General features: G+C 41.3%; 1 long non-coding RNA gene across 2 annotated transcripts; it reads left to right on the forward strand.

Annotated features, from left to right (window-relative positions):
• The first annotated feature begins 640 nt into the window (after positions 1-640).
• On the forward strand, positions 641-3,546 carry LOC109192241. Of its 2 annotated transcripts, none has more exons than XR_002056069.1 (4): positions 641-1,046; positions 1,954-2,052; positions 2,360-2,447; positions 3,014-3,546. It is a non-coding gene; the product is annotated as an uncharacterized LOC109192241 (long non-coding RNA). The 2 variants fall into 2 exon arrangements; XR_002056070.1 differs by having other exon boundaries at positions 642-1,046; positions 3,364-3,546.
• The last annotated feature ends 6,935 nt before the right edge of the window (positions 3,547-10,481 follow it).

Raw genomic sequence — 10,481 nt, forward strand, 5'->3', positions numbered from 1 at the left:
TGATCTGCTAGTTTAGAAATAATTAATCTTATCCCATTGCAAAGGCCAGCTGAACGGTCTATGTTTCGCAGTAGCATGACTGGAGATCCAACTTTAAGAGTGAGCGAATGGTTTGGCAAACCCGAGCATTTCAGGCCATATATATACACAATTAATAATATAAAAATCTTATAGATTATTAAACACCTCTTTATATACAACGTTCGATGTTGAAAAAATATACTTTCCACTGTTGTTGCAAATAAGTAATTTAAGACCTCTTGAATTGGTAACTCTAGACAAAGCAATATATATTGTCCATCACCAAAAACCAATTTTTCAACAGTAGTCCAACTGTAAAAAGCTTATGGCCTTGGCCCTTGTTTATATATATATATATATATATATATATATATAAATATATATATATATATATATATATATATATAGTGTATAAATTATTATTAAAAATAAAGTGAATTGTTTATTTATAAAAAAGTGAAATTGTTTATTTAAAAAACAATCAGACCATTTATTAAACAATTATACACACGCACACACATGGGTAACAATCAGCCCATTTATCCTACCAATCCAAAATGCTAATCATCGGCCCAAATAAGGACCCACGACCCACATATAAAAGACCTAAGAAACCTAGAACACTCCGATGTTATTGCAGCTCGCCTCTGTTTTCGCTTCTATGTATCGTTTCTGGAAACTTCACCACAAAGAAATTGCTCAAACTATAATCTCTACTCATTTCTCTCGATCTCCTTTTTTTTGTCTATTCATCGACTAACCAATTACTTCTGAGCTTTGAAGTAACCGACTCACAACTGCTCACTGATTACCCACAGATTCCGGCGTTGGCACTGCGGTTCTTCGTCGTGCGAAAACCCACAATAAAGATGCGAAAAACTTCAACTTTCCCGTAGTGCGTTTGGCGGTGTAGAATTGCAGTCAGCTACATATTCTGGTAGCGGCAGGTGTTCGTCTTGCGGAAACAATCTGGGCGGCAAAGCAAACAATACCATGCATCGAACAGAGACTACAACATCTGTAAGGTAAATTATACAGTTTTCTGAGTTTGCATTTAATTAAGTATATTCTTGTTTAGACGGATGTCTTTACTTTGATTTTAAGAAGATTATACACATGCAATAATTTTCAGATCTAGAAATTTATGCGTATATCAACAAATAGTTATCTCTGAAGTTTTTTTTTTTTTTTTTTTTTTTTTTTTTTTTAAATCTGTTCTGTGCAATATTTTAGTTAATATGTGCCTATGTGGCGTTTTTATATACATTTTTTATTTTTATATGCATGTATATTGTCGGATAAATTAGGGTTTATTATTATATTGTATAGATTTAACATCCCATGTGTTCAATTTATATGTCAGATTTTTTTGGAGTTTATTTTAGTTCAAATGTGATTAAAATTTGAGAATTGTTTATTTAACTGTTGAGAAAAATCTGAGTTCATTATTTTACACATAAATGTACTTAATATATTTCAGTTATGATGTGAAACTTTTTTAATTACTTTTATCAATAAATATTTTAAAATATTTTAAAAATATAATAACAGAACATATATAAAATAGATTTCCAATGATTTAATTTTTTGTTTTTTGTTTTTTTTTTAATGTTTTTTCATTTACCTCAACATTAGAGTGTAAGCTTTTAAATGCAGAATATAAAATTTCTATTATTTGTATGCACATGTCCTCAAAACACTTCGGCAAAATTAAGGCTTTATTATTATCCTCTATACATTTAACATCTCAAGTGTTTCATTTATATATCAGATTTTATTTTTGGTTCACATGCAATAATATTTTATAACTGCTTTCTTTCACAGTTAGCAACAAATTTGAGATAATTATTTTTGACATAAATAAACTAAATATTTTTGTTTATTTTTATGATTTAAAGTGCATAATATAATATTTCTATTATTTGTATGCAGATGTGCACAAAAAACTATGGCAATATTGGACAAAGCTGGAATTAAGCTCTCAATTTACAGCCACAAAGAACAACATACAGAGAAGGCAGTTTAGCGCAGGTAATGTTCTTTTATAATTTGTTGAACTACTCTCTTTACATCTACCTATATATATATCAGCTTACTATTCATTTATTCCTGTCACTCTACATGTGTATATCTAGATATATATGCAGAAACTAACGAAGACAGTGAATCACAAATTTGTAAAATAGAATTGCATATTAAATATATAGCCGCAGGAAAGAGCAAAATTTTTCACTTTAAACAATACTCAGTAACATTTATTGCTGATTTTAATTTCTTTCAATTGCATAATTTTTTCTAGACTTAACACATTTCTACTTCAAAAAAAAAAATGGTGCAGATTTCACACACAGGTAAAGCAAATCAGGAACATATTGCAGATGAAATATCAAGTCAATATTTCATAGAGTTTGAATGTAGAATAGCAGGTATGCTTTAATTGTACCTTTATCTTCAACATCGTGTTTTCTTTTTCCACATATGGTAGTTGACCCCGTCAATTTCTTCGTTGTTCTTGCAATTCTTAACTATGAACTTACAAAACTTTTGTTTGAGAATGAATATAGAGGGTAGATCTTTGTCTCTTAAATGGCATGTATATATAGACACCAACTTTTAGAGAATAGAAAACTCACCGTCAAACATTAGTATTTGAGAGTCAAAGCTTACCATCAACAATTAATGTCTGCTAGTAGGGCTAGGTGTATGGGAAAAGTAGTAATATTGTGTTATATTACCTTCTATCAAATTTCAATTTATAATAAATTACTACTCACAATTATAATAAGTATTTATATATTATTATATATTTATAGTCACACTTCAGTAAGAATTTATATATTTATATTCATATTTCAATAACTTTTTATTCATACTCATATTTCAATAAGTATATATATATATATATATATATATATATATATATATATATTGTAATTATTTAACCTAGCTTGCAAGATCATAGCTCCCAATCTGCTTTATTTTCACCAAGTAGTTTGTGAAAGCCTTCTGGCCCCAAGAACAGTTCAACAGGATTCACAATTGGAGCAAATGCTGACACCAATTGCAAATAAACAACAGCAATGTATCAATAAGAACAACATGAGTGCCAATCAGAACAGATAGTGTTGGTTAACTTAACCATTCGGGACATCTTAACCATGAAAAACTATATCAAATTTGATTGGCACTTGACCCATCCCCTTACTCGTGTAATTCCGATCACACACCATGTAAATGTAGTGAAGATGACACGTAGCTATAACAGATTTTGTTGGAAAGCAAATGAGTAACCATTTCTTTTGTTCAAGAACATGATATTAACTTACCTTCTACTTGTCCAAGTTTTTGAGGTAGATTGTTAGCGCTGCATAACCACCCATTGAGTGACCGGAGATGGATGCCGTTGCTGTATCAGCCTGTGGAAAGTGTTCAGAAACCTGTAACATCTTCTTCGTTGATTCCAGAAACCTGTAATTTGTTTTTGGCTTTGTGTTCATATAATATGTTTTTTCGCTTTGTGTTGAATGGACGATGAAGCCTCTGAGTATGTATCTATATACAAGCGTGGAATTGAGATACAGCAGCAAGACAACAGTACACGCAAATAATAAAAAAAATACAAACTCTGTGTAGAATAGACAGCTCCCATACCCATTTACTTGAAAACACACGCTTCCTATCAACTCAGGCAATAGGCCACTCCCCTAAAAATCAGGCCTCACACGATAGGATTCTGATCAATTTTAGATGGGCGGGACAGTAGACCAATTTGATTGGCCAACTAAGCAGCAAAAATTAAAAAATAAAAAAACGACAACGTTTAGCATGGGCGGGAAAATGCTGAAATCTGATTGGCTGAAATCCTCTTGCTTTAATATGTATATAGATATAGATATGATAAAGGTAAACGATCATAAATTCCAAATACGTTCGTAACAGCACGGGGTGTTATGCCACACCTGAGCTAGAGAACTTAGGTGCACAGGCTAGATTCTAACAATCTCAATAAGTATCAGTACAAAATGTGGCACGCAGGCCGAAGGGAAGAACTAACTAATCTACGCTCCACACCTCTAGCGCGCTCCAGTGATCTACTCGTCCATGCCTGAAAGCCAAATATATCTGTTCAGCGAGAGATGCTGGTAACCCACTCCAACGCGTTGAAATACAATACATATAGAGATATATATAGATATACGAAAACCATTTTGAGCATGAAGGTATATCCTACGAACTCTAGCTTTTAAAACAGGGATAGACTCGACAGATAGAGCTAAGCACAAGCAACAGCTATAACAAGCATATACAGTTCACAACAGGCAAGATAGATAAAGCTGAGCACAATTAATAATCATAACCCAATATAAACAATCCCCAACATAAATCCCACAGTCACATCCCAAAGATGCTCATAACCACAACTCATCCATATCTCATCACGCAAGCACACTTTGTTGGCGCCACAGGACCAATCGCAACACGGAGGGGTCGATCGCAACCGACCGATGAACCGCAGCTCATCATGATGTTTGATCGCAACCAAACAGTGGACCGCAGCCCAAGAGAATATCATCTGACCGCAGCCAGGAAATATGAACCGCAGCTCATGTAGAAACGTTTGATCGCAACCAAACGGTGGACCGCAGCCCAAGAGTGTAAATCTGACCGCAGCCAGCTTCTGAACCGCAGCTCAGGAATAACCAATCCGATCGCAACCGAATTGGGGTATCATGTACACATAACACATTGCAAGTACATGCAACCCTGCGGGATCTGCGTGGTCCTCGTCTTCTGGGCTTAGGTTTCCCCCCTCGAGATTGTCCTCATTCCCGAGGTCAGCTTGAGTGCGGCTCATGACGAATATTTTCCCGGGAGTGCCGTAGTTTCCTTGGTGGGCGGTGCCCCCGTGTTGACCCACGGTGGTGGGGCGTAGCCTTTGGGGTTGAGTGCACTGGAAGGCTTTGTGTCTCTCTTCACCGCAGTTGAAGCATCGCCAGGGATTGCCCATGCAGTCCTTACCTCTATGGCTTTTTTTTGCATTTTGGGCAAGGGAAGCTTCTTGTGTTAGCTTCATTGTTCCCTAGGGGTGGCCTTTGATTGGTCAGATTGCTCGGTCTTGTGCCGGTGTCGTTTCTCGTCCTTTTTACAGGTGGTGCTCCACCCCCGGTGTTTCTCTTTCGTATTTGTTCCTGAACCCCACGTTGGAGTAGTTGGATTCGATAGAGATTTGCGGCACTGGAGTAAGCCTCGTTGAGGGTCCGAGGCCTGCTTACCACTAGTGCCTTTCGGGCTTCGAAGTTGAGGCCCGATACGAATCTTTCTATTTTGGTCACCTCGGTGGGGACTAGTTCTGGTGCGAAGCGTGCTAGTTCGAGGAATCGTTTATGGTATTCCATGACGGTAGCCGTCCCCTGTTTCAGATGGAGAAACTCTTCGTACATGGATGCCTTTACGTGTGTTCGATAAAATCGTTCTCGTAGTCGTGCCTTGAGGTTTTCCCAGTCGAACCCCGGTTCTTGTCGGTAAGTGGGCCCCTCATGGATCCACCAGAGATCGGCCTCGTGTCCGAAGTAGAACGAGGCTATTTCTACGCGACGTTCTTCCGGGCATTCTACTACCCCTAGAATTTTGTCAAGGGTCCAGATCCATTCTTCTAGGACCACGGGGTCCTCTTACCCTGAGAACGTGGGTGGTCGGTGATTTGAAACTTGTCGGGCGATGTCTGAGTTCGCGTTTGATGGAGGTGGTGGGGGCCAGTTGTTGCGAAGGGCTACGTCGCTTAGTGCCTGAGCGACTTGTGTTAGTTGTTGTAGGGTCTGGGTCAAGGGGTCGTCTGTGGCGGGTTCTGGAGTCCTTGATTGTCTTCTGTTCGGTGCCATGCTACTGTCCTTCTGGGTCAACGTTTTATAGGAATGTTAGATCAGCGTCCAGTGTCCTGGCTTGATGTGATAAGTGGGAAAGGGTTTCCTTAAATAAGGGAAGGGTAAGGTTTACGTGTAGGTTTCACAGTCTCACCGTGCGTCCTAAGGTTCCTAAATCCTATGTTCCTGAGTACCTAGAGTCCAAACTTAATGTCCTAAGGTCTGGTCTTAAGAGTCGTTTACTAGGGTCAAACTTAGGCTCTGATACCAACTGTAACACCCCGAAATTTTAAAACTTTTAAAGACTTATATGATAAAGGTAAATGATAATAAATTCCAAATACGTTCGTAAGAGCACGGGGTGTTATGCCACACCTGAGCTAGAGAACTCAGGTGCACAGGCTAGATTCTAACAATCTCAATCAGTATCAGTACAAAATGTGGCACGCAGGTCGAAGGGAAGAACTAACTAATCTACGCTCCACACCTCTAGCGCGCTCCAGTGATCTACTCGTCCGTGCCTGAAAGCCAAATATATCTGTTCAGCGAGAGATGCTGGTAACCCACTCCAACGCGTTGAAATACAATACATATAGATATATATATATAGATATACGAAAACCATTTTGAGCATGAAGGTATATCCTACGAACTCTAGCTTTTAAAACAGGGATAGACTCGACAGATAGAGCTAAGCACAAGCAACAGCTATAACAAGCATATACAGTTCACAACAGGCAAGACAGATAAAGCTGAGCACAATTAATAATCATAACCCAATATAAACAATCCCCAACATAAATCCCACAGTCACATCCCAAAGATGCTCATAACCACAACTCATCCATATCTCATCACGCAAGCACACTTTGTTGGCGCCACAGGACCAATCGCATGCCCATACATGAGGGTCAGCGCATATAGCCCTGACACGGCCCCGCAGCACCCTGCCCCATATCGCAACACGGAGGGGTCGATCGCAACCGACCGATGAACCGCAGCTCATCATGATGTTTGATCGCAACCAAACAGTGGACCGCAGCCCAAGAGAATATCATCTGACCGCAGCCAGGAAATATGAACCGCAGCTCATGTAGAAACGTTTGATCGCAACCAAACGGTGGACCGCAGCCCAAGAGTGTAAATCTGACCGCAGCCAGCTTCTGAACCGCAGCTCAGGAATAACCAATCCGATCGCAACCGAATTGGGGTATCATGTACACATAACACATTGCAAGTACATGCAACCCTGCGGGATCTGCGTGGTCCTCGTCTTCTGGGCTTAGGTTTCCCCCCTCGAGATTGTCCTCATTCCCGAGGTCAGCTTGAGTGCGGCTCATGACGAATATTTTCCCGGGAGTGCCGTAGTTTCCTTGGTGGGCGGTGCCCCCGTGTTGACCCACGGTGGTGGGGCGTGGCCTTTGGGGTTGAGTGCACTGGAAGGCTTTGTGTCTCTCTTCACCGCAATTGAAGCATCGCCAGGGATTGCCCATGCAGTCCTTATCTCTATGGCTTTTTTTGCATTTTGGGCAAGGGAAGCTTCTTGTGTTAGCTTCATTGTTCCCTAGGGGTGGCCTTTGATTGGTCAGATTGCTCGGTCTTGTGCCGGTGTCGTTTCTCGTCCTTTTTACAGGTGGTGCTCCACCCCCGGTGTTTCTCTTTCGTATTTGTTCCTGAACCCCACGTTGGAGTAGTTGGATTCGATAGAGATTTGCGGCACTGGAGTAAGCCTCGTTGAGGGTCCGAGGCCTGCTTACCACTAGTGCCTTTCGGGCTTCGAAGTTGAGGCCCGATACGAATCTTTCTATTTTGGTCACCTCGGTGGGGACTAGTTCTGGTGCGAAGCGTGCTAGTTCGAGGAATCGTTTATGGTATTCCATGACGGTAGCCGTCCCCTGTTTCAGATGGAGAAACTCTTCGTACATGGATGCCTTTACGTGTGTTCGATAAAATCGTTCTCGTAGTCGTGCCTTGAGGTTTTCCCAGTCGAACCCCGGTTCTTGTCGGTAAGTGGGCCCCTCATGGATCCACCAGAGATCGGCCTCGTGTCCGAAGTAGAACGAGGCTATTTCTACGCGACGTTCTTCCGGGCATTCTACTACCCCTAGAATTTTGTCAAGGGTCCAGATCCATTCTTCTAGGACCACGGGGTCCTCTTACCCTGAGAACGTGGGTGGTCGGTGATTTGAAACTTGTCGGGCGATGTCTGAGTTCGCGTTTGATGGAGGTGGTGGGGGCCAGTTGTTGCGAAGGGCTACGTCGCTTAGTGCCTGAGCGACTTGTGTTAGTTGTTGTAGGGTCTGGGTCAAGGGGTCGTCTGTGGCGGGTTCTGGAGTCCTTGATTGTCTTCTGTTCGGTGCCATGCTACTGTCCTTCTGGGTCAACGTTTTATAGGAATGTTAGATCAGCGTCCAGTGTCCTGGCTTGATGTGATAAGTGGGAAAGGGTTTCCTTAAATAAGGGAAGGGTAAGGTTTACGTGTAGGTTTCACAGTCTCACCGTGCGTCCTAAGGTTCCTAAATCCTATGTTCCTGAGTACCTAGAGTCCAAACTTAATGTCCTAAGGTCTGGTCTTAAGAGTCGTTTACTAGGGTCAAACTTAGGCTCTGATACCAACTGTAACACCCCGAAATTTTAAAACTTTTAAAGACTTATATGATAAAGGTAAATGATAATAAATTCCAAATACGTTCGTAAGAGCACGGGGTGTTATGCCACACCTGAGCTAGAGAACTCAGGTGCACAGGCTAGATTCTAACAATCTCAATCAGTATCAGTACAAAATGTGGCACGCAGGTCGAAGGGAAGAACTAACTAATCTACGCTCCACACCTCTAGCGCGCTCCAGTGATCTACTCGTCCGTGCCTGAAAGCCAAATATATCTGTTCAGCGAGAGATGCTGGTAACCCACTCCAACGCGTTGAAATACAATACATATAGATATATATATATAGATATACGAAAACCATTTTGAGCATGAAGGTATATCCTACGAACTCTAGCTTTTAAAACAGGGATAGACTCGACAGATAGAGCTAAGCACAAGCAACAGCTATAACAAGCATATACAGTTCACAACAGGCAAGACAGATAAAGCTGAGCACAATTAATAATCATAACCCAATATAAACAATCCCCAACATAAATCCCACAGTCACATCCCAAAGATGCTCATAACCACAACTCATCCATATCTCATCACGCAAGCACACTTTGTTGGCGCCACAGGACCAATCGCATGCCCATACATGAGGGTCAGCGCATATAGCCCTGACACGGCCCCGCAGCACCCTGCCCCGTATCGCAACACGGAGGGGTCGATCGCAACCGACCGATGAACCGCAGCTCATCATGATGTTTGATCGCAACCAAACAGTGGACCGCAGCCCAAGAGAATATCATCTGACCGCAGCCAGGAAATATGAACCGCAGCTCATGTAGAAACGTTTGATCGCAACCAAACGGTGGACCGCAGCCCAAGAGTGTAAATCTGACCGCAGCCAGCTTCTGAACCGCAGCTCAGGAATAACCAATCCGATCGCAACCGAATTGGGGTGTCATGCACACATAACACATAGCAAGTACATGCAACCCACACTGCACGTTGGTAAGGGGAGAAAACGTATATCCAAACCTATGCGTGATCCTTCACATACTAAGAATAGTCCTAAGGGGTTCATACTTCTTTCACCTAGGTCAACGGGATACCAATTCAACTAGCATGCAATATATAAGACTCATAAACCTACGAGGGGTCACCCGCCGGCGGCAACTATTCCGGGCAGCGGGTGCCCGGCGGGCAGCTGCCCGCCCACCGGCTGCCCGCTGCCGGCGATGCCTTCTTTAGTCGCGGGTAGGTGACAGGTCCCCTACCCCACCTACCCCCCACTGACTCTTTTCATCACAAAACGCCCCGGGAACCTTCGTGGAACCCGAAACCATACTTAGACACTTTCGAACGCAATTAACAACAACACGTAGACAATTAACGAATCCAAAAGCATGGAACATACGGCACATAACCTATCATGCTTTTCTAAACATAATCAACACCCAAACATGCGAATTCCCACCCAATACACCAAGAATAATATCATACGATACAACCTAGGGTTCTAATCACTTTTAAATCAACAAGAATACAATTCGTCTTCTAATATCAAGATTCGGTAAGCATATCACATAAACATCAAGAACACCATACAATTATCAAGAACATCATATAATCATCAAGAACGCCACATAATCATCAAGAACACCATAATTATCAAGAACCTCTCAACATCAAGATCATCAAGATCACCCATGGAATCATCACACCCATCATCAATAATAATTCACAAATCATCAATACACAATAATATGGGGGAAATCTTAAGAGGGGAACCATAGCTATGAAAATAGGTTTTGTTGAGACATGGGTTACCTCTTAGCCTTAATTAATTCCTTGGCTATGAAGGGTCTTTCTTTAAGCTTTCTTCTTTCTTGATTTCTCCTAAGGGAATTCTTGGAACTCTTTGGGTGGTGAGAGATTATTGTGGTGGCGGGTTCTAGGTGCCTCTTATGTCCCCTATTTAAATACCTAGGAGTCCTAATTA

Source organism: Ipomoea nil, unplaced genomic scaffold (genome assembly GCF_001879475.1).
Source record: "Ipomoea nil cultivar Tokyo-kokei standard unplaced genomic scaffold, Asagao_1.1 scaffold1770, whole genome shotgun sequence".
Lineage (NCBI taxonomy): Eukaryota > Viridiplantae > Streptophyta > Magnoliopsida > Solanales > Convolvulaceae > Ipomoea > Ipomoea nil.